This window comes from Papaver somniferum, chromosome 11 (genome assembly GCF_003573695.1).
Source record: "Papaver somniferum cultivar HN1 chromosome 11, ASM357369v1, whole genome shotgun sequence".
In the NCBI taxonomy this organism is placed as follows: Eukaryota; Viridiplantae; Streptophyta; class Magnoliopsida; order Ranunculales; family Papaveraceae; genus Papaver; species Papaver somniferum.
The window spans coordinates 118,086,216-118,110,853 of NC_039368.1; the positions used below are offsets into that span (position 1 = coordinate 118,086,216).

Here is a 24,638-nt window from a genome sequence, read left to right on the forward strand (position 1 = left end):
AAGTATTTCTGATAACATTTTACTTGCTAATGAGGCTATCTATGTTGTCAATCATCATAGAAAGTTAGAAGGTATTGATGCTATTAAACTTGATATGTCCAAAGCTTATGACAAGCTAGAATGGTCTTTCCTTGAAAAAGTTTTGAAAAAAATGGGTCTCTCTGATCATTGGGTTAATCTTATAGGCCGGTGCATTCCATTGTTTCTTATTTTGTTCCGTTGAATGGCAGTCTCTCTTATGTTTTTAAACCTGAGAGAGGTTTGAGACAAGGAGACCCCTTATACCCCTATCTATGTATAATATGTTCTGAAGCTTTGTCTACTTACATTAATGCTCTTGCTAGTAGATGTTTATTTGAGAGCATTAAAGTTTGTAAGGATGCAATTCCTATGACACGCCTTCTCTTTGCTGATGATTCTTTGCTTTTTTCTAAAGCTACTATTAAAGATTACCTGTATAAGCATTGCTTTTCTTCTGGCCAAGAGATAAATTTTGATAAATCTGGTATTCTATTCAGCAAAAAATTCCATGAATCCTTGAAGAATACTTTGGCTAGCATTTTTGGTATCTATAGTAGAGACCTAGGTGAGAAATATTTAGGAACTCCTGTTGCTTTTCAAGCTTCTGAAATTCGAACTCATATGAGCATCCTTCAGGCAGTTGATGCTAAAATTTCAATTTGATTCCATTAGTTAGAAAATTGCATCTCTTAGGGTGGGATATCCTTTGTTCCCCTAAAGCTGGAGAGGGTTTAGGTTTCAGGAAAGCTGAAATGAATAACCTGGCTATGTTAGCTAGGAATGCTTGGAAATTGGTAGAAAACCCTAATTGCTTGTTATCTCAGATTCTGAAAGCTAAGTATTTTCCTAAAACTGATTTCTTAAATGCTAAGTGTCCTAGTACCAGCTCTTGGACTTGGAAGCGTCTGCATGCCATTAAGGAGATTATTAAGCCTTTTGTCTCCTGGATAGTGGGGGATGGTCAGTTTATTGATCCTTGGTGTGATAAATGGATCCCTAGTATAGGTTCTGCTACCCCCAATCATCTTGTCCCACCTGGCCCCAATATAAAAGTCTCCTACTTTATTAATTCTGTAATAGAACTTGGGATATTAGTAGACTAAATACTCACTTTGATGATGCTTCTGTTGAGAAGATCATCATTATTTCCTTAAGCCAGTTGTGCACTCCTGATAGGAGGGATTGGGAATGTCAAATTTACATCTAAATCTGCCTACTTGGGAATTAGAGGAGTAAGACCCTCCCCTTGTAGTAAACTTCGGAAGTGCATATGAAAAATTCGATTTCCACATAGAATTCAAACTTTTATTTGGAAAGCTGCTAGGAATGCTATACCTGCTAGATTTTTTCTTCAAATTATAACGCCTATGAACGGAGTTGACTGTCCCAGGTGTCTTCATCCTAATGAAACTGTTATGCATGCCTTGGTTTTATGCCTTTTTGATAGTCGTGTTTGGTTCTTATCCTCTATGTGTGTCAATACCAAGCTTTTAGTAATTACAACTTTTCCTATTGGTTGATGTTCTGGTTAGTGGAGCCTAACTCTAAACTTCCTGATGAATCTCAGTGTTTATTTGTTACCATTCTTTGGTCTTTATGGAGTAGTCCAAAACACCAATGAAAACCATTTAGTTGTTCTTAACAGAGCTAGAGCTATGTTGTTGACCAGAAAACCTAGTACACCTATTACTCATTCTTTTCATACTGGTTTACTGGATAAAATGCATGCGACACTGATGGTGCTTTTGATGATTCTTCTTTGGAAAATGGATCAGGCTATGTGATGAGGGATTTTTCCAGTAAAGCTTTTTTTTTTGTGTTGCTATGGTGTTTGAAGCTCAATCTGCTGAAGAGGTTGAAGCTAGAGAAACTCGGGCGGTGTTAAAGAAAGCAGTGGAGCAGAAACTTACACATATCATAATTGAAAGTGATGCTCAAGACCTTATAAATCGTTTCTCTTCGGGTTATTTTTGATGGTGATTAAGTTCTGGGGTGACAGATGCTATCTTTAAGGATATTAAGTTCTTTGCTTCTAGTTTAAAAGCTTGTATTTTCTCCTTTCAACCCAGAACTTGTAATTTTGTTGCTCATGAGCTAGCTCAATGGGCAAAAAAAGCACAAATCTTCTATATACTGGTTTGTGCCTCCTATTTGGCTGGTGCCAATAGTTGAGGGGAATCATTAGCCTTGGTGATGACCTTCGTTTATGAGAAAACAAAAAGAACTTCACCATAGTGGCGTATTTTGGTCCAATAAGATGTGGACCATCACAAAGATGTGGATGATTTTCTATCCGTAAAAGCTGCTCTAATGATTAACAAACTCCACAAAAACCGACTGGGACGCCGGTGTCACTGTAGTATAGTGATAAAGTCACTGGGTGATGATACCAGTGATCTGAGTTCGAATCTCGCCAGCACCAAACTATTTACCGATCAAAAAACAAAAACCGACTGAGACATAAGGTTCCGTGTATGCAATGCTCTGTTGGCATACACAACAAAGCTGTTGTAATGGGACATTGGGACCAGATTTTTATATTATAGTGAACAGTAAATTTTCTTTTGAATTTCAATATCAGTCTAGGGTCCTCAATCACTCTTGAGTATATATGGACAACAATAGTGGCTTAAAGATAAAAGATGACTTAAAAAATACTAGTGGCATTTCACTTTCAAATACTTAAAATGGAAACCACCGCACCATATCCACAATAACTCAAAAAAGGAAATAAACTATTTTTTCATTCTAAATTTCTAATGGAGTCTGTAGATAGAACTTCATTGTGGCTACCTTCTTCCCTTTCATTTCTTCTTCCTCTTCTTCTCTTCCTACTTTTCATTCTTACCGTTATACGTAAACCCAGAGATAAACAAAGACTCATCATTGGAAATTTTCATCAACTTGGTGAACTGCCTCACATTTCTCTATGTGAACTTTCGAAGAAATACGGTCCGGTCATGCTTTTGCATCTCGGCCACGTACCAACGCTTGTAATCTCATCGGCCGAAGATGCAAAACAAGTTTTGAAAACACATGATCTTGAGTTTTCCAGTAGACCACGTTTGGTTGGTCCGGAACGCCTTACTTACAACTTCCTAGATATTGCTTTTTCGCCTTATGGAGAGTACTGGAGAGAGATTCGAAAAGTATGCGTTCATGAACTTTTTAGTGCGAAAAGAGTTCAGTCATTCGGAGCTTTGAGATCAGAAGAGGTTGCAGCTATGATTAAATCTATATCGGAAGCCGCGGCTTCTAGCAAACCAATTGATATCTTTCAGAAGTTATTATCTCTTACTGATCAAACTGTTTGTAAAGTTACTTTTGGCAAGACTTATGAAAGAGATGAATTTGGTAGAGGGAGATTTCAGCATCTCCTGTCTGAAGCCGTGGCTATGCTGGGTAGTTTCAGTGCAGCAGATTTTTTTCCCTAAAGTAGGCTGGGTTATTGACAGACTCACCGGACTGCACCGAAGACTTGAGAAGAGCTTCCATGGTTTGGATACTTTCTATCAGGAAATCATTGATGAACATCTAGATCCGCATAGACTAAAACCAGACAATGACGATATCATAGATGTTCTGCTCAAACTAGAAAAGGACCGACTCAGTTCCATTCGTCTCACGAAAGACCATATCAAGGCAGTTCTTATGGTAAGTAGCTTAATCTCATCAAACTTTATGTTGTGTGAGGCGCTAGGCGAGGCGAGGCACCAAACCCTTTGCCACGCCTGGCGCCCAAGGCGACCAAAAAAATTATACTAAAAAAAAAAGAACAATGAGTAGTGACTCACATTTTTGCACCTTGGGCGCCTTGCATAGAATTTTGTGTAGTTCTGACAAGTTGAATACAGTATTTATTTATTTTATCTTTTTGAAACTGAAAATTGCATTTTATTGTAATCTGTTCTCAGAATGTTTTTCTTGCTGGAATCGACACATCTGCAGTTACCATGGATTGGGGAATGGCAGAACTGATGCGAAGTCCTGAATCAATGAAAAAAGCACAAGAAGAGATAAGGACCTATGTAGGGAATAAAGGAAAAGTAGACGAAGAAGATCTCGATCATTTTCCTTATCTCAAAATGGTAGTGAAAGAGACACTAAGACTTCACCCACCTGGTCCGCTGTTGCTCCCACGCGAAAGTATGCAACACAGTAAAATCAGTGGATATGACGTCCTACCAAAAACCAGGGTCCTTATAAATGCATGGGCAATTGGGAGGAATCCGGGTTATTGGGAAAAACCAAATGAATTCTCCCCTGAGAGATTCATAGATGGTGACATCGATTTCCGAGGACAATCTTACGAGCTCTTGCCGTTTGGAGGAGGCCGAAGGGGATGCCCAGGAATTCACATGGGAATTGCAACGGTGGAGCTTGCGCTCGCCAATGTATTGTACTTTTTTCATTGGGAACTGCCAAAAGGAACGAAGATAGAAGACATAAATATGGAGGAATCATTTGGACTTACTGTCCACAAGAAATCTGCTCTTCACCTTGTGCCGGTCAAACATATATGTGGTTGATCCATTTAGATGTGATTCTATAGGGAACGTATTAAAAGTATTAAAAGAACTGTAAACTTGATAAGTGCAACAACATATAGCCACTAGTAGTATGAGCCTCAAGACAGGACGCAAAACCATTTCAATGATCAACATGAACAGAAAAGTGATTCTCACGATTGTGTATTAATTCCAACTTTTATATTTGAATAGATGATTACCAGGCTTCTCATGAAGTACAGGTTAGGGCTGCAAAAGTTCATGATTGGCACATTCAACTAATCCAGGCCGGGCACGCTTCTATTCCAAAGCCCTGAGCAAACAAAAAGAATACTACATTAGTGTTGGATATAGAAAATAATAAAGTGTCTGAGAGCAAATTATGCAGAATGAAGTAGTCTGGAAATGGGATAAGAAAGCCAAACCTAGCTGAAAATGGCTTGATGGGCAAGTTCTGGCTAATTTCGCTGAAGATGAACCTAAATGCCTTCATCTTCAACTGATAAACCTGGTCCACCGCTCTTATGCATGCAATAGTTTGCCTCTCATCTAACATCCTAGGCTGCAATATTGTTTTGACTCAGATTGTATAGAAATTAGCAGAGTGAACTTGGAAGAATGAATAAAGTTCAAATCATTCTGTGCCCGTACCTTGTCTTCTCCTGTACTGGCGACTATGTCAATTGCTTAAACTTCATTTTCCAGAAAATCTGCATCATCATGCCCTGGTATCGGGACTTGGAACACTTGGGACAACCTTGTTTCCACCTATCACAAACTGCTTGAACTGATGGCTAAGCACACCTTCAACAATCTTGCAGTCACAGGCAGCAGCAACCTTCTGAATAGCTTCAGTTACTTTTTTATTCTGCCACAACACAAAAAAATAAAAATAATCATTAGATGAATTATTACAATGGCAGAACGTGATGAATAACCACAATATGATTTCGCGAATAGATTGCAACAAACATGAAGCTTTTCTGTATCACGAGGCACTATCAAGGTTTAAGACTCGCACATCAAGCCAGTTAAGAGCTTCACTCTTTAAAAAAAGCACATTAAATACTAACTCGCCCCATCTGAGAAACTAAGGCAAAATAAGACTCGAAAATCAAGACAACAAAAAGCAACAATCTGTACTAACAAAACCATATTAAGTACTAACTGCCCCATCAGAGTAACTCCGACAAAAGAGACTCACTTGGATGTCAAACCATAGCTTCTGTTAAGTTCATCACTGGGGCACAATTCAAAAAGATACTTGAAAAATTACAAAGACTGATACATATTCCCTCCATCCCACTATTAATTGACCTAGTTTATTAAACAAATTAGTTTTAAAGTAGGTCAATTAATAGTGGGACGGAGGCATGGAAAAACTCTTGTTCACTTGACTAACAAAGTTAGAATTACCTTTAGAACTAATTGCAACAAAAAAAAAAATAATAATAATAATAATAACTCAATTAGAGTCTGTAGCAAATTTGAGTTTTCATCAATTAGATAGATAGAAAAACCTCTTGATAGTGCACACAAAGAAAAGTGGCAGAAAAAAAAAAACTGAACTACTTGAAAACGGATGATATATCGCTGGTAACACTTTCTTAAAGTAAAACACTCACAAAAATTGGAATATACTCGATTCCCAAGTGTGTCATTGGCAAAGATTTTGACTACTAAAAAACTGTATCCACCAACAAAGACAAGATTGCTCACCTAATTATGCATCGCCAGCTAGCATATCGGCAACAGGGAAAAAGAGGAAACCAAATGTAAATGATAACCTCGGCCAAGTTGCCCACCTAAACTGTATCACAACAGATCGCAGAAACTCAACCAGGACTACTATGTGTTCATAAACAAATATATTAACAACAAATATGACTAGACAAACTATCTACAATAAGTTTGCCCAAAAACTTATATAGATAAGCCATGTAAAATATTGGCAACATGGGAAAAGAGGAAATCAAATGGATATTGATGAGCTCAGGCAAAGTTGCCCTCTTCCAAAAAGTCATAAGATCTTTATAAACACATCCAGTGCAAATTTTGGGTATATTGACAAAAAATATTTGGCAAGAAAGCACCTAGATCAACCACCAAAACATCAATGACCCAAATATCACAGCATAGCCAAGCAATGTATAGGCAACAGGGTAAAAGTGGAAACGAAATAGATATTGATGACCTCGGCAAAGTTGCCCCTATGGGAAAAAAAACTATTTCAATACTAAACTTTATAGCAGTAATAGAATTCTCTCTATAAAGCTAATCTTCACTAACACAAGTTTCTCATCTAAAGCTATTCATTATGAAAAGATATTGGACAGCAATTGTGTATTTGATTGTCCCAAAAAATCAAATCAAACAATCTTGGCAAAGAACTGACAGAGAATTCATCATCCTCTTCTTTTTTCTTTTTTCTTTTTCTTTCTCTTGCGGTGGTTGGTTCTGAAAAAGTAGCGAGGCATGGTAACCGAGCAAAAAAAAGAGGTGCGAGAAACATGAAATTTAGCTTATCAGTTGTATTGTCAAATCAAAAAAATATATATATATAGAAAAAATCTTATTATGATTTTTGTTTGATTTGAAAATACAACTAATGAGATGTATTTCAACTCAATATGGGCAACAAGTCTCATGGAACCTCAAATCTCATCCAATCTTCTGCAATTCCGATTGGAAGAAGTTCATGTTCTCACAAATACATGTAAGTTCTGAGCCTCTGCAGCCAAGTAATTAGAATCCGCTGAAGCAATACATAAGAAGACTTTTTAATCTATCTTTATTGAGCATACATAGCTCAAAACCACAATGCATCTACATGACACAACTTTTTACCCACTCCATCGTAACGGTTAATTTACACACTGGCATACTATGATTACTGCACATGTTCAATCAGAAGCATAAAAGCAAGTCAGCTACGAGTTGGGAAACTAACACTAGTCAGAACCTGAAAAGGTACAGAAATAAGAGGAAACTATGCAGAGAAAACTAGAGTTTTCAGTACTCCTATGGCAGTCGCAGCCATGAAATAAATTTATGTACTAATAGAGACGGTCCGTGGTCACTTAATCCCTATATTATGTTACTTGTTAGAGACCCAGTGATTTGTTAACCTGATAACTTTCCAATATATCCACCATACCAATTTTCTATACCCTTATTCTACCCCATGTTGTTCCTGGGACTGAGATAACCATTCCTTCTAGCCTACAGATATAGCATTAGGAGATCGTAGTTTAGATAATCTCTAACTCATTTCTCCAACAACAACACCAAGAGCTTTCTACACAAATCTATTGAATTGAGATAAAATGGGCAAGGAACCAGAAATTTTAAAGAATCCAGAATAATTTTAGGCTAACAATCAACAACAAAACATTAGTAAGAAAAGGGTTTTAACCCATTCCTACAGCAAAATCCTAGAATTGAAAAGATAACAAACCAGTAGAAAACAGATGATTCGGGTTATCTTATCTAAGTATTTCAAAATAAAGTGACAACTGTAAATAACAAAAGATATGCTTAGTTAGTAAAAGGCTGCAAAGATAAACAAAGAACATACCCCAAAAAGACCTTGCTACACACGACCTTAGAGAATAATGCCAGGTGATCTAAAAATTGCATATTAAGAAATAACATTATAGCCGTGCAAATTAAGCATACATGCACATAGACCTCTAATAATTGCAGATAGGAATTGGGTTCCTACCAAAATCAAATAGCAACGATAGAACCTGTACACGGTGTAATCTTTTTTTCCAGTGACATGAACTGGCTGCAACTTGAATGCCACAGCTCTGAACTCTTGACTAATGCTACAGACCCTAAAAGACGCCAAAATAACTCGGGCAAAATGTAATTCGTACGGTGAAATGCTTACCTTATTTTCCAATAAGCTATGGCGAAACTCCTTATTGGATTGAACTTTCTACTTTGCAACCTTGGAGAGTACAAATGGCTGGTGGAGGAAACTTCTCAACAGGAAAAATCTCCTAGCCACACTTTCTACAAAGTACTGGATGGAGCCATTGGGAATCTCAAAATTTTCGGCTTTGGCTAGACACCTAAATATGATTACATTAGAACTTATGAGGACTCACGAAGGTCAATAAACTACTAACCGAACTCAACCTGTTAGATATAATGCTTGCTCAAATAACATAGAAACCATAATTCAAGAACCCACCACATTCCTAAATACATTTAGCAAACATGCATTTCACTCAAAGATGGTAATGGTAGGGATCTCATCCAAGAACATGTCTACCACCATCATGAACAGCTTGTTAAACTAACCCCATCAAACCTAATCTTTTACCTCGAAAAGATGTTTCTCAGTGACTAACAGAAACTAAATGTCTATCAAGCATAACAGAAAGAAGAAGAAATGTGATACTGACTAAAAAAAATGAAATACCACTCAGCCATAGTAGGAGATCAACAAGGAATCCCAGTGGAACCCTAAACTTAAGTTTTCATAAGAATTAGTCCGAACCCATGGTCTAGAAAAGAAAAGAAAATGGTAGGATTGTGAATGAGAAGTTACCAATTATTGGCAGTATAATAGCAGCATCTTGAAGACTACTTGTTTTTCAACAGTTACTCTTTTTTTGTTCCTCTTTTTGAACGCCCGGAGTCGAAGAGAGAATTTTGAATGCCCTCGGTCTCGATTTAATTTCTTTCTTCTTCTTATTTGGTGAACATTTATTAATTTTCTTTTACTATTTCTTTTTAAGAGAAAATAAAACAGAGAGAGTGATGTTATGAGTTGGAATTCGTGTAAACTTCTTCACGAGTGTATATTTCATATTTCAATCTCTACTCTTGATTTTCCTCTTTTTTAAATCTAAGTATCATGCCTTGAACCCATGACCTTATGGTAAGTAACTAGACTATGCACCACTAAGGCCAAGGAGGCTTGGTCTCTATTCTTGATTTAATTTAGGGAGTCATGTAACGAGGGTCCTGATTCTAAACATGGAGGGTAATGGGGTCATCAGTTAAATGATCAACCAATCGGAAAAACATGTGAAATATACTTGTTAGAGGAGTGTGAACAAATTTGGACTCGTGATATTATAGCCTCCATGCCGCAGATGCTTCCATGATAAAACATCATATATTAACATAGTAGATGCTCAATTTGATCTTGGCAACTCCCAAAAGATCCGGCATATAAACAATAACTAAAATACAAGTAATCTTTGAGTAAAGGTCAGAGATCTGCAGCTAGAAAACACAAGTAATATCCTTATAGTGTTTTGGTCTTTTTGTCTTGTTTGTGTTGGAGAGTAAGATTTTGGACTCTCTGTTTTGTTTGATTTCTTTGTTGCTGGTGTCTGCTTTGGCAACACCTTTAGTCTCGCCTAGGCGCCTTCTCTTGTATTCTTTTTTCCCTTTTCAATGATATTAACCTTTTTCGTCAAAAAAAATAACTAAAATAGCAAAATATCACTTAGATAAAATGAAATGTTGATTATACCATCACGCAAGAAGACTAGTTATGACCGGAAGGATGTCAACTTGATCAAATAAATACCGATTCATTTGTGTTAACGGAGAGGGTTCCACAGGCGGAAACTTAAAAGAATTTTCACATTGAATTGGATAATTAGAAACTGTTTCGCGATTTTTTTAGCTCTAGTATAATCACCTATGCTAAACTGGCTTCCAGCTTTAACAATATCAGTAATTTCTATGGCATATCGCCCATTACAATATGGGAGGTGTTTCTTATGTGACGGGGTAACTTTTGTTGTCAGGTTGAATCGTATGAAATTCATATTATAAGTTGCTTGTCCCATAGCCTGATTTATGATGTCATTGCTAAATTCAAAGAGATCCATGTTCTCAATTCCTGGAATGTTTAGTTGTTGGATGTAGTAATTCGGATTTTTAGTTAAAGAACAAATTTGATTAACGTTAACCTTCATAAACCGTGCATGCAAAAGTTGAAATGACAAAGAAACTAATAAATATTCCAAGAAAACAAAAGCGATAGTCATTGTGCTAGAATCTGTAAAGATGGAGATGGTCCTTACTCCTTCGTATGCTCATCTTATAGAGGATGTAGCAAACTAGATACATATCATAGGTATCATTCATCATAGAGATTTTGTTAATGAATTCGATTAAACTGCATTTATTATAAAGACTCGGACTGATTCTCCATACGAAATATATAGTAAATACTAATTATATTGAATACTTTAACATCAAATCAATAGATAGTAATATATTTTATCAAAAGTAAATAAAAATATTGTAATAGATGGTAATAAATTGAAAAATCCTGATATCTACATTTTGAGAAGATCGAATTGTATTGATTTCAATAGACGAATTCAACAGAGCAATATATTTTACCAAAAGTACATAAAAATATTGTAATGGTAATAAATGGAGAAAGCCTGATATCTACATCTACATTGTAAGAAGATTGAACAGTATCGATTTTAATGGACGAATACAACAGAGTCCTTACATGAGTATATATACTCAGATTCAAACAGCTAATACACATGGTCAATAATTTGCTGAATCATTCGCGAACCTTTACGAACTGCATGATTCAGCCGAGTTACTTAAAACCAAAGATGAACTGGTTAGGACTCGAACAGGTGACCTAAAGCATGTTAGGAAACACTCAAACCACGGTGTTGCACGTTGGTTTTGAATATATACTAAATATTTTATATATTATCTATTTCAAGTCAAATTTTCATGTACTCCCACTAAAATATGTTTTCATAGAGACGAATTTTTAAAGTCGTACTCACATTTCTAAAACAAATTTACGCGTACGTATGTCGTTCCGAACTACTGTCCGAAAAACGAACTGTTGACCGGATTTTTGACCGAACCCGAACGACCCGAATCTGCATAATACTCGTACGTTTGTCGTCCTGAACTTCTATTTGTACCCCGAATTGCTAACTAGGATCATACCTCACCGTCACTCACGTGTGACTCACACGGTTTACATAACTCACACTCTCATATGGTAACAGTTGACACAGAATATATCTCTCACACACTCAAAAAACACCTTACTCTATCATCCCCCTCAAGGTCAATGTGGAATATAAAAGATACATTGAGATTCCATACTCACACAATACCTTATGCTAAAAACATGATTGTTAAACCACGGGGATTAGACCACAAAATGACAAGAGAGAAAGTAAATGACCATTGATGTAAATGTTGTAGTGAAAGTGTATATCATGGTGATAGTGGATATAACAGCTTGTCGTGAATTAGATAGAAGTAGTAGTTGTTGAAGGCTCTGAAGACTCTAATGCAATTAGAATAGCGCATACCTTGAGTAATCTGAAGATTCTCCAAAAAAACTGAAAAACATTGTTGCACACTCACCCTAATTGAGACCAGTGAACTGAGAGAATGAAAAGATTAGGGTACCCAAATACACCACAATATTTTAATATCAACCTATAAGTCTGATATCAATTGTGGTCGTCTATGGATAATTGTCGAGACAATACAACAACTTGATATTCACTCGATAATAGTTACGCTTCGAAAGCGGTTTACTATATGATAAATATTAAATGATTAGGATTAGCGCACAATAGTATTCTTTACTTAATTATAATAAATAATTGTAATGCATAAGTAAATTAAATAACACACATAAGATTTTGTTAACGAGGAAACCGCAAATACAGAAAATCCTCGGGACCTAGTCCAGTTTTGAATACTCTCATAATTAAGCTGATATACAAATAACATAAGCCAACTTCGTATAGTTGAGACCATGTAAACTACCCCTAGTTACTTAGTTTCCTAAGTATTCATGCATCTTCGACTTTTTGGTCATGCAGGTGAATCTTGAGACAGAATCCACTATCTCAAGTTACTTCACTCTTTTTGATCGTATTCAAAACAACAAAGGAATGAAACTGTTTGGTAACCACTTCAATAGTCTTTGGTAAAAGATGTCTTGAGTTGCTGACAAAGGATCTTGTATTTAATATAATAAACTCCTTTGAAGAGTAAGATCAATCTGAATCAGTAACTTAGATTCATATTCACAACTATCATATTCAGATACTGAAGAGTACTACCAAATAATAGTTGTCGATTAATACGACTTTCTGAATAGATAAATCTAATATATGTCGGATCTCAGACGATCAAGATGTGTGCAAAAATACACAAGATACGTAAAACTAATAACAAAATCTTTTGTGCTTCAAATCTTCAATTGCAATCTCAAAACCTGCACAACACAAACTTGAATCCTCTTGTGATCAATCCCACATAACGAAGTCTGTTAACAATGGATTATCACAAGATGTCTTTGTATTTAACAATAGTTCTAAATATCCCGTCGATAATTTGATCTAGTTTGAGTGACCCTTATGTCATAAGAGAAGGCTCTCAAGAATAATCAAACTAGGTACAACCAAATTTTCAGCAATCGTTAGTCAATCAAATCAATAATCGAAAACCAAAATAACAATGCAATTATCTAGTTTCTCACCAATGGTACTCGTAGAGCTTCTTGATCCCACAGAATTCTTTAAAATATTGTAACCAAGAAAATTCGCCTAATTAAGGTACTTTCCTCTCCGGATAGACGGCTCCACCAGAAAAAACACGAATGAAGTTTGCCTGGCTCTTAGGATAGTTTGCAAGAAATGCAAACTCAAATATTTTTAGACCAAGGTTGTATGGACAACAACAAATTTCCAAAACCGAAAGTATTCTCAAGATATGCAAAATTCAGTATTCCTATTACCAATTAATGTCAAACAATATTTCTGAAATCTCTCTTAGAAAATTTCTATTATTAGTCTAAAACAATAACTAATAATCCTTTTATCGATTATATGTCTATATGCTTTAATTGCTGGAAATGAAAGCATAAAAAATAGAAAATCATAATTAAATATTTTTCAATATTTCGGTTTGGGATCACCTTGAGTATCAAGGAATATCTTTGAACAATTACTGATAAGAATTATGTACATGTTCAAATAGTGTAGACATCTAGATGTTTCCTATCTTAGCAAACCCTAACTCCAAACTTACATAAAACTGTAAAGTAATATGTGAATATGAAGGATCGGTTTTGCTTTTGGGACCGTTTCTACCATGACTCTTAACAAAGATTATGATCGTTTCTATCAAGTCACCAGATATAGGTAGGGATCGATTCTACCATGACTCTTAATAATAGCTATGATAAGTTCTACCAAGTATCCTAATATAGGTAAGGATAGGTTCTACCATGACTCCCAACCAGGGGCGGAGTTAGTGGTGTGGCGTGGAAAACACACAAAAACTCTTGCAAGTATACAGGGCCAAGTTTTAGTATAGAGAGTAAGCAAGGGATTAGTCCACAGGGAGTGGGAGCATACAAGAAATTTTCCTAAGCTAGCAATGGAGACAAGGCACTATGGCAGTGAGCAGGGCAAAGTAATATGGCAATTGCAAAGAACCAAAACAGTTAACAAAGCAAAGATGACAAAACAGCATGGAACCAAGGATGTGAGCCAAGGGCAGGGGTGAGTTTGTGCACTGATTTCAGTGCACAACAACTACAAATTGCAAGAAATTAAACAAGCAAAACAGGTAAGGAGATAACTGAACAGGAAGCAAAACATAACTGAATTTATAAGTGACTGAAATAAGGTATTGTGGTTAAGCCAAGGCTTAGAATCCACCTTGTGTCCTAATCAAACAACATATTTCTAGGTTGAGTTGAATATCCTATGCATACATCTAGAATGGGAGGAAAACTAATTTGCTCACTAGTTTGCCCCTAGCATTGACTGTCTTTTGACAGAACAATCAATCACAGGCACTATGAGCATTAATCTCTTCCCATTGCTCAAGCAAAACAGGGCAAGGAGTTAACTATCCTAGCAACTTGTCATTTGACAGTGCATAAGGCTTCAACTGAGCCTCAGCCTAATGCAGTTTAGCTCATGCTAAACATGTAAACAACAATAAACATCATGCAAGATAATTCAAACAACACACACATAACATTCAACTGTCAACTGTATAAGAAGAACTGAAATTATAATTGCATCAAAATAAATTTTTGTTTCCAATTCTCTACTGGCTAGTCCAGAGATATAAATTGATACCCTCCTCCTCACACACAACAAAACATTACAAATTTATACTCCCCATATCAGAATTAGGGTTCCAGCCCCTTTTCCCCAAAAACAGAAAATTAGGTAAAATTGATTTACCTAATTTGTTGAGATACTCACTCCATCTCGTCGACCCACTCTCCAATTACTTCTCCTGGTTCATCTCATGCTCCAATTGTTGCTTTATCATCACTTATATCCCCAATTTCTCACCTAGGGTTTCAGTGAGAAGAAAGGTGAGAAATTGGAGAAATTAGTGGTTGATAAAGAAATAGGATGTGATGGTAATGATGGGTTTAGGTTTAGGGTTGGTTTGGTGGCGTAGGGAGTGGAGGTGGCGAGGTCAGAGCAGGTGGAGAAGGTGGTGGTGGTTCTGCACAGGGTATGGAGGAGGAGAGGTCGATGGAAGAAGGGGAAGGGGATGTTTGGTAGGGGTATATGGCTCGGATGTTATGGTGTTGAGCGGTTTCAGCGAGGGAAGATGTTATGCGATCTGCGCCGTAGGATGAGAAGATGGTAGGTAGATATGACGGCGATTCGGAGGCAGGCGAGGAGCGACCGTCGGATGAAGAGATACAATGAAACGAACGGAATTTGATGGAGTTAGGTACTGTAGTGTTAAGCGGAAGTATCGAGGTTTGATGCGCAGGCAAAGAAGCGACCGTAGGATGCATATGCGATCCAATCTGACGGTCGGGAATGGAGGCGGGTATGGATATAGAAAATGGGTTTGGGTAAGGGTTTTGGGCCTTGGGTATGCCAAGCCCATATCTTCTTTAAGAACAATTCTTCCTTCTTGAGCCCATTCCTAGCTTTTTGGACGTGCGCTCCATTCTTTGCGGCTTCCTTGCGTAATTCTTCCCGGCTTTTCACTACTTTTCTGCTCATTTCGCTCCGCGACTCATCCGAACTTCGTTTATTACCTAAAAATGCAAAATTAAGTAAGAAAAATATTTATTCTTGAAAACAATGAAAATACAGAATATGGGTTAAAATGGAGAATTAATGCACAAAAGATGAGTTAATTGCCAACAAAAAGATATAGAAATATGCACTTTTTAGCACTCATCAAATACCCCCAAACCTGAATTTTACTTGTCCTCAAGTAAAACAAAACTAAGGAAATCCTACCTATACCACTGTCGCTGGTCTCTCGAATGCATTTAGCGTATGCACTAAGCCTTTTAAACCACTAAGTGTCCCTAGTGGACGAGTTAAGTCTCGTGAAGGTTTGCTTAGAACGTACCTACAAAGTTCTAGGTCAAAATATAAGCTCAGATTCCATCAAATGTGACATGTGCAAGTCAGTTTAAGCTCACAGCAAAATGGAGATGTCAATCTAGCTATCCAAGGCACAATCCTAGCACTGATAACAAATAAAGACATGTGATAAGAGTGTAAAGTGTATTTACACATGTGTAAAGAAAGATCGGATGTTATGACTACTAATCACCAAGAGATAGTTTCTCAGGCTAAGAACCAAGGTCGAAATCTAGCTAGCTGTCCGGACTTTACGAGAATTGTGAATGAGTTGGAGGTATTTCACAATTACTCGCGTTGTACATCAATGGCATACACCCTTCCTTGCTTATTACAACAAAATGACTCTTTACATGACTCTTATTTACATTGACTACTCTCTTTTATTTTTGGAACAAGAGAGAATGGAATTGATAAATACTTGATTTTTTTTTTTTTGATAAGGAAACAGTTTTGATACATATACAAAAGGAAACAAAAGATTACATGACACTTCGCAAGAGGTAGCCCTTTTTGATGCACCCAGTTAAATTCGATGGTTGTCTTTCTTAATGTAACCTCCACCTTCTATCCCAACCAACCAAAGAACAAGCTAGTCAAGTTTCGTTCAGTATTCTAAAGTGATTGGCAATCGTGACTTCCTATCAAACACCTTGAAGATCGAGGCTATACATGTATTGGTAGATCGTGCGCGTGCAAATTTCTTATCACTATGTGAATTGTGCTAGAATCAGGGTGCCTAAATATCTAGACTAAGACTCCTAATAATTACATATTTGCACAAGAGTCAACATTTCAAGGTAAATGAGCTCCATTTTTATGTTTTTTTTTTAATTTTTTAATTAATTTTTTTTTTTTTTCATTTTTCATTTTTTTCAAAAAGAAGGAGTTCTTGTTTTCAATTATAGCATATTATCATGGTATCCATTCCATACCCCCAAACCTAAACTAAACATTATCCTCAATGTTTCAAAATATGGAAAGAATTATAAAACAAAATATGAAGAGGAACATGCTGAGTAGAGTAAAAGGAGAGAGAATACCCGATTGTACGGCGAAAGCTCGATTAAAACTCCGTTATTCAAGGCAAAAATCCATCATATTAGGAGTCACAATGGATGAGCAAAAAATATATACACAAGGAAATAAAATATTCGACTAACATATTATTTACAAGAAAATTTGGTTTTGTCGGGGATGAAAACTTTTTGGTTATTTAGGGAAAGAGTGGACCAGTTTAGTCCACATAGACCGGGTCCTCCAGGTTGGTTGTTTCAATGTCGGGTGGAAATGGCTCAAGGAATGGCTTTAATCTCTGCCCGTTGACTTTGAAAACGTTCTTGTTGGAAACATCCTCCAGCTCTACAGCTCCATGAGGAAAAACTGTGCGTACTAGGTACGGACCCTTCCATCTGGAACGCAGTTTTCCTGGAAAAAGATGTAATCGGGAGTCATACAGCAAGACTTTCTGACCAGGAGTGAAAGACTTTCTTAGGATACGCTTTTCATGAAACAGCTTCATCTTCTGCTTGTACAGCTTGGCACTGTCATAAGCCTCATTCCTTAATTATTCTAACTCATTGAGTTGAAGTTTCCGTTGTGCACCCGCCTTGTCGAGAGAAAAGTTAAGTTTCTTGATAGCCCAGTAAGCTCGATGCTCTAATTCCACAGGAAGGTGACATGGCTTTCCATACACCAGACGATAAGGGGACATGCCAATTGGTGTCTTATAAGCTGTTCTATAGGCCCACAAAGCATCATTCAATCTCAATGACCAATCTTTCCTGGACGGGTTGACCGTCTTCTCCAGAATGTGCTTAATCTCCCTATTAGAAACTTCCACTTGTCCACTAGTCTGAGGGTGGTACGGAGTAGCAACCTTGTGGGTTATGCCATACTTGCGTACTAAATACTCAAAGTACTTGTTGCAGAAATGCGAACCACCGTCACTGATTATAGCTCTAGGGGTACCAAAACGTGAAAATATGTTCTCCTTCAGAAATGAGAGTACCACCTTGTGGTCATTCGTCTTGGTTGCAACAGCTTCGACCCACTTCGAAACGTAATCAACAGCAACTAGGATGTATAATTTACCTTCAGAAGTAGGGAATGGACCCATGAAGTCAATCCCCCACACATCAAATAGCTCAACGATCAGAATCGGATTCAACGGCATCATGTTTCTCCTCGAGATACTTCCTAGTTTCTGACAGCGCTCACAAGCATTACAATACTCATAACAGTCTCTAAACAGCGATGGCCAGTAAAACCCACACTGCAAGATCTTCGCAGCGGTTTTCTTGGCACTAAAATGCCCTCCACATGCTTGGTTATGACAGAATGATATCACATCTTTCTGTTCCATGTTGGGTACACATCTCCTAATGATTTGGTCTCGGCAGTACTTAAACAAATATGGGTCGTCCCAAAGGAAATGTTTAACTTCAGCCAAGAACTTGGAGCGGTCTTGTCTCGACCAATGTGAGGGCATCCTACCTGCAGCAAGGTAGTTAACGATGTCGGCAAACCAAGGAAGGTTTGACACAGACATCAGTTGTTCATCAGGGAATGATTCTCTAATCAGCGCAGATTCGTCAATAGACTCTATGGTTAATCGGGACAAGTGATCAGCAACCACATTCTCACACCCTTTCTTATCACGGATTTGGAGATAGAATTCCTGTAATAAGAGTATCCATTGAATAAGGCGAGCTTTAGCATCCTTCTTAGAAAGAAGGAACTTCAAAGCCGCATGGTCAGTGTAAATGATGATCTTAGATCCTATCAAATAAGATCTAAACTTGTCTAATGCAAATACCACAGCAAGTAACTCCTTCTCGGTGGTGGAATAATTGAGTTGAGCGTCATTAAGAGTTTTACTAGCATAGTATATCACATATGGTAGTCTATCAATACGCTGTCCTAAAACAGCGCCAACGGCATAATCAGAGGCATCACACATGAGTTCGAACGGTAAATCCCAGTTGGGTGGTTGGACAATAGGAGCTGTGGTAAGGAGAGTCTTGAGTTCTTCCCACGCCTTCACACACGCAGCATCAAAGTTAAAGACAACATCTTTGGCAAGTAGGTTACACAAAGGGCGAGAGATTTGGCTAAAGTTTTTGATGAATCTCCGGTAGAATCCGGCGTGACCTAAAAATGATCGAATCCCCTTCACAGAGTGGGGTTGGGGTAAATGTTGAATGAGGTCGACTTTAGCTTTATCTACTTCAATTCTTTTTTCCGATACGATGTGTCCTAGAGCTATGCCGGAGTTCACCATGAAGTGGCATTTTTCCCAGTTTAAAATCAGATTATTTTGCTTACATCTTGATAGCACAAGGACTAGATGGTCCAAACATTCGTCAAAAGAAGAACCAAACACAGAGAAATCATCCATAAAGATCTCGAGAAAACTATCTATCATGTCTGAAAAAATGCTCGTCATGCAACGCTGGAAAGTAGGAGGTGCATTACACAGCCCGAAGGTCATACGTCTAAAAGCAAATGTCCCAAATGGACACGTGAATGTAGTTTTTTCCTGATCTTCTGGTGCAATGTGGATTTGGTTATAACCGGAAAAGCCATCTAGAAAACAGTAGTGACTGTGTCCAGACACACGTTCTAGCATTTGGTCAATAAAAGGGAGCGGGAAGTGATCTTTCTTTGTTACTATGTTCAACTTTCTGTAGTCGATACATACTCACCATCCTGTGGTTGTACGTGAAGGGACTAACTCATCCTTGTCGTTCCAAACAACAGTAATGCCTGACTTCTTAGGCACAACCTGAATGGGACTGACCCATTTGCTATCAGGTATTGGGTATATGATACCCGCATCAAGTAGTTTCAGGATCTCTCCTTTGACTACATCTCTCATGTTAGGATTAAGTCTCCTTTGCATTTCCCTCGATGGTTTGGCATTCTCTTCAAGGTTAATGTGGTGCATGCAAATGGTGGGACTAATTCCTTTGAGATCTGAGATGGTCCATCCTAAGGCCTCTTTGTGTTCCTTAAGTACTTCTAAAAGCTTAATTTCCTGTTCCGTGTCTAAACATGATGAAATAATGACAGGTAAAGTATCAGAAGAACCTAGGAATGCGTACTTCAACGTACTAGGCAATGTTTTCAATTCAAGATTGGGTGGCTCAACAATGGCTGGAACAAGCTTGGAATCAGAGAGTAAGGGTGGTTCCACTTCATATCTTCTTTCAGTGACATCCATTTGAGGTACAGATTCGAGCAGAGATAGGACGTCACTATAGTATGCATCATCATAGGAATCTGAGTTAAAGTTCTCCATACATGCTTGAAAGGGATCGACGGATAGAATGTTAGTCAACGAATCTTGTATTAATCCTTAAATCATATTAACTTCATGCACATCATCATCATCAAGATTCACAGGTTGTTGATTAATATCGAACACATTCAATTCTATCGTCATGTTGCCAAAAGACAGTTTCAACACTCCGTTACGACAATTAATAATCGCATTGGACGTAGCTAAGAAAGGACGTCCTAAGATGACTGGAATGTGACAGTCTGGGTTTTGTACAGGTTGAGTGTCTAAGACAATGAAGTCTACGGGAAAATAGAATTTGTCAACCTTGATCAAAACGTCTTCGATCACTCCACGAGGAATCTTGACAGATCGGTCTGCCAGTTGTAGAGTGATAGATGTTGGCTTCAACTCCCCAAGACCTAACTGCTCATAAAAAGAATATGGCAGAAGGTTAACACTTGCACCTAGGTCTAATAACGCTTTATTGACCGTGTGTTCTCCTATAGTGCAAGATATTGTTGGACAACCTGGGTCCCTAAACTTGGGTGGAGTTTTGTTCAGAATGATGGAACTCACCTGTTCAGCTAAGAAAGCATGTTTGTGCACATTAAGCTTGCGCTTTTGAGTACACAAGTCTTTGAGGAATTTGGCATATGCAGGGATTTGCTTGATTGCTTTAAGAAAAGGAATGTTGATGTTGACTCTTTTGAACAGATCTAACATCTCATTATAATGGGTACTTTTCTGTTGATAGATCAATCTTTGAGGAAATGGGGCAACAGGAGAATGAGTTGGCAAAGGGACATTCACAGCAGTAGAATTGTCAGGCTTTCCAACTTGCTCAGATTCTTTGGTTTTCTGGGGTTGTGGAGACAGCGTGGAATTGATATCAGATTCATTAGGTTCGCCCACGTTGTTCTCGATGACTTTACCACTTCGGAGGGTGGTAATGGCATGGACTTGATCGGGTGAGGTTTCAGTGCAGGATGTTGTGCCTGTTTGAAATACACTCTTTGGATTTTGTTGGGGTTGGCTAGGAAGTTTACCCTTTTCTCTCTCACTTATGGAATCACAGATTTGACCCATCTTTTGATTAAGACTTTTCTGACCTTGCACCAGATTCTAGACCATCTCCTCTAGGGCAGATAATCTCTTGTCGGTATTGTGTTGAGGATATGATTGTTGTTGAGGGTTCCTAGGATATTGATAACCTTGATTGTTCTGAGATCCCTGATTGTTTTGATAGCTCTGATTGGGTTGAGATGGTCCTCCCTGAGTGGGTCCTTTGGACCATGAAAAGTTAGGGTGGTTTCTCCATCCTGGATTGTAGGTCTGTGAATAGGGGTTATGCTCTTGTTTTTGAAACATGGCATGTGCCTGTTCAAGCCTAGATTCCTGGACTGCAAGAAAATCGGGGCAATTTTGGAATTGATGGTTGGGATCGTTACAAGCGGCACATACAGACGAAGCGACATGTTCTCGGAGAGTAGGTTTTGAATTTTTATGTAGTTCTAACTCTTCTAATCTCCTAACTATTGATGCCATGTTTGCTCTTCCCTCGAAATCTGCTTCAATCCTAAAAACCTTAGCTTCGGATGTAGTCTTTCTGGGTTCACGGATGGATTCCCACTGTTGCGTCTTTTCAGCTACTTCAATCAAGAAGTCCCAAGACGCATCAGCAGTTTTGTCTACGAATAGACCATTACACATTGACTCAACCGTTGTTCGGGTGGACACATCTAGACCTTCATACGGGGTTCTCCCATTGTTTCGGTTTGATCTGGGCTGTCTACCTCAGAACTCAGAATTTCGATAGGTTCTTCTTGATTAATTCTAACAAGTCTGTTTGTTTGGTCTCTATAGGTCACAATCATGTCCTTGTAGGTACCTCGACTAACATGTTGGTCAGACAGAGCAATCGGAAACAATTTGGCCCACAAGGGTTACGAAGATTTGGTTTTGAATGGGTGTTGGACTAACAAGGGATTTTGGTTAAAACTGGGCTCGGGAATTTTTTTTTTTTTTTTTTTTTTTGAACTTAGCCTAGCATAAATTATCACACCCCACAAAAGAAAATAAAAACAACAATAAATAATTACAAGCCCATAAAAGAAAAATAAAAGAAAATAAAAGAAAAAGAAAATAAAAATAAAAATAATTATTACAAGCCCAAATTAAAAATAAATTAATTATTACATACCCAAATTGAATATTTAATGGGGCCCAAGTGGGTTACTCATGGTTTAGGCTTACTTGGTTAAGGAGGGAAGCCCAGTTAGGCTTTTGTTCCCTTTTAGTTGCACAGCCCAGTTGGGCTTTAGGATCGTCCTTAGCAGCTTCGCGCTCAAGCCCAGCAACAACATGTGGAACAGAGCCCAGCAGCAGCAACAGCAACGAAACCCAGCTCAGTTGAAGTGGTGAAGCCCAGCAGTAATGGTGGCACAAGCCCACCTCAGTTGGACGAGCCCGGCAACTGAAGAAGGCAGAGCCCAGCAGCACTTGGCAAGCCCAGTTGCAAAGTTTGGCGAAGCCCAGCAGACCACCACCAGTGAAGCCCAGCAGTGAAACGCAGCTTCAGTTGGCAGCCCAGTTGCTTTGGCTTGGCAGCAGCAGGCTTGGTTCACCAGCTCCAGCAACAGCAGCAGCAGCAGCAACTCAGTGGCACCTGCAAGTGAACAAGAGTGCAATGATCTCAGACAACTCTGCAATGATCTTGTGCAATGATTGCAGGGCAGGACAGCAAAGGAAATCAGTAGATGGCAGCACCACTCCCCGGCAGCGGCGCCAAAAACTTGGTGTGGCGTGGAAAACACACAAAAACTCTTGCAAGTATACAAGGACAAGTTTTAGTATAGAGAGTAAGCAAGGGATTAGTCCACAGGGAGTGGGAGCATACAAGAAATTTTCCTAAGCTAGCAATGGAGACAAGGCACTATGGCAGTGAGCAGGGCAAAGTAATATGGCAATTGCAAAGAACCAAAACAGTTAACAAAGCAAAGATGACAAAACAACATGGAACCAAGGCTGTGAGCCAAGGGCAGGGGTGAGTTTGTGCACTGATTTCAGTGCACAACAACTACAAATTGCAAGAAATTAAACAAGCAAAACAGGTAAGGAGATAACTGAACAGGAAGCAAAACATAACTGAATTTATAAGTGACTGAAATAAGGTATTGTGGTTAAGCCAAGGCTTAGAATCCACCTTGTGTCCTAATCAAACAACATATTTCTAGGTTGAGTTGAATATCCTATGCATACATCTAGAATGGGAGGAAAACTAATTTGCTCACTAGTTTGCCCCTAGCATTGACTGTCTTTTGACAGAACAATCAATCACAGGCACTATGAGCATTAATCTCTTCCCATTGCTCAAGCAAAACAGGGCAAGGAGTTAACTATCCTAGCAACTTGTCATTTGACAGTGCATAAGGCTTCAACTGAGCCTCAGCCTAATGCAGTTTAGCTCATGCTAAACATGTAAACAACAATAAACATCATGCAAGATAATTCAAACAACACACACATAACATTCAACTGTCAACTGTATAAGAAGAACTGAAATTATAATTGCATCAAAATAAATTTTTGTTTCCAATTCTCTACTGGCTAGTCCAGAGATATAAATTGATACCCTCCTCCTCACACACAACAAAACATTACAAATTTATACTCCCCATATCAGAATTAGGGTTCCAGCCCCTTTTCCCCAAAAACAGAAAATTAGGTAAAATTGATTTACCTAATTTGTTGAGATACTCACTCCATCTCGTCGACCCACTCTCCAATTACTTCTCCTGGTTCATCTCATGCTCCAATTGTTGCTTTATCATCACTTATACCCCCAATTTCTCACCTAGGGTTTCAGTGAGAAGAAAGGTGAGAAATTGGAGAAATTAGTGGTTGATATAGAAATAGGATGTGATGGTAATGATGGGTTTAGGTTTAGGGTTGGTTTGGTGGCGTAGGGAGTGGAGGTGGCGAGGTCAGAGCAGGTGGAGAAGGTGGTGGTGGTTCTGCACAGGGTATGGAGGAGGAGAGGTCGATGGAAGAAGGGGAAGGGGATGTTTGGTAGGGGTATATGTCTCGGATGTTATGGTGTTGAGCGGTTTCAGCGAGGGAAGATGTTATGCGATCTGCGCCGTAGGATGAGAAGATGGTAGGTAGATCTGACGGCGATTCGGAGGCAGGCGAGGAGCGACCGTCGGATGAAGAGATACAATGAAACGAACGGCATTTGATGGAGTTAGGTACTGTAGTGTTAAGCGGAAGTATCGAGGTTTGATGCGCAGGCAAAGAAGCGACCGTAGGATGCATATGCGATCCAATCTGACGGTCGGGAATGGAGGCGGGTATGGATATAGAAAATGGGTTTGGGTAAGGGTTTTGGGCCTTGGGTATGCCAATCTCATATCTTCTTTA

At 38.3% G+C, this 24,638-nt stretch overlaps 1 long non-coding RNA gene and 1 pseudogene across 3 annotated transcripts; one reads left to right on the forward strand and one right to left on the reverse strand.

The window, feature by feature from the left end:
• The first annotated feature begins 2,950 nt into the window (after positions 1-2,950).
• On the forward strand, positions 2,951-4,739 carry LOC113323827 (annotated as a pseudogene).
• Positions 4,301-9,260, reverse strand: LOC113323828. 3 transcript variants are annotated; one of them, XR_003347863.1, is made up of 7 exons: positions 9,091-9,260; positions 8,425-8,608; positions 6,249-6,339; positions 5,181-5,397; positions 4,955-5,091; positions 4,751-4,842; positions 4,301-4,439 (listed from the first exon to the last, which is right to left on the reverse strand). It is a non-coding gene; the product is annotated as an uncharacterized LOC113323828 (long non-coding RNA). The 3 variants fall into 3 exon arrangements; XR_003347864.1 differs by lacking the exon at positions 8,425-8,608; XR_003347865.1 differs by lacking the exons at positions 6,249-6,339; positions 8,425-8,608.
• Between the last annotated feature and the right edge of the window lie 15,378 nt (positions 9,261-24,638).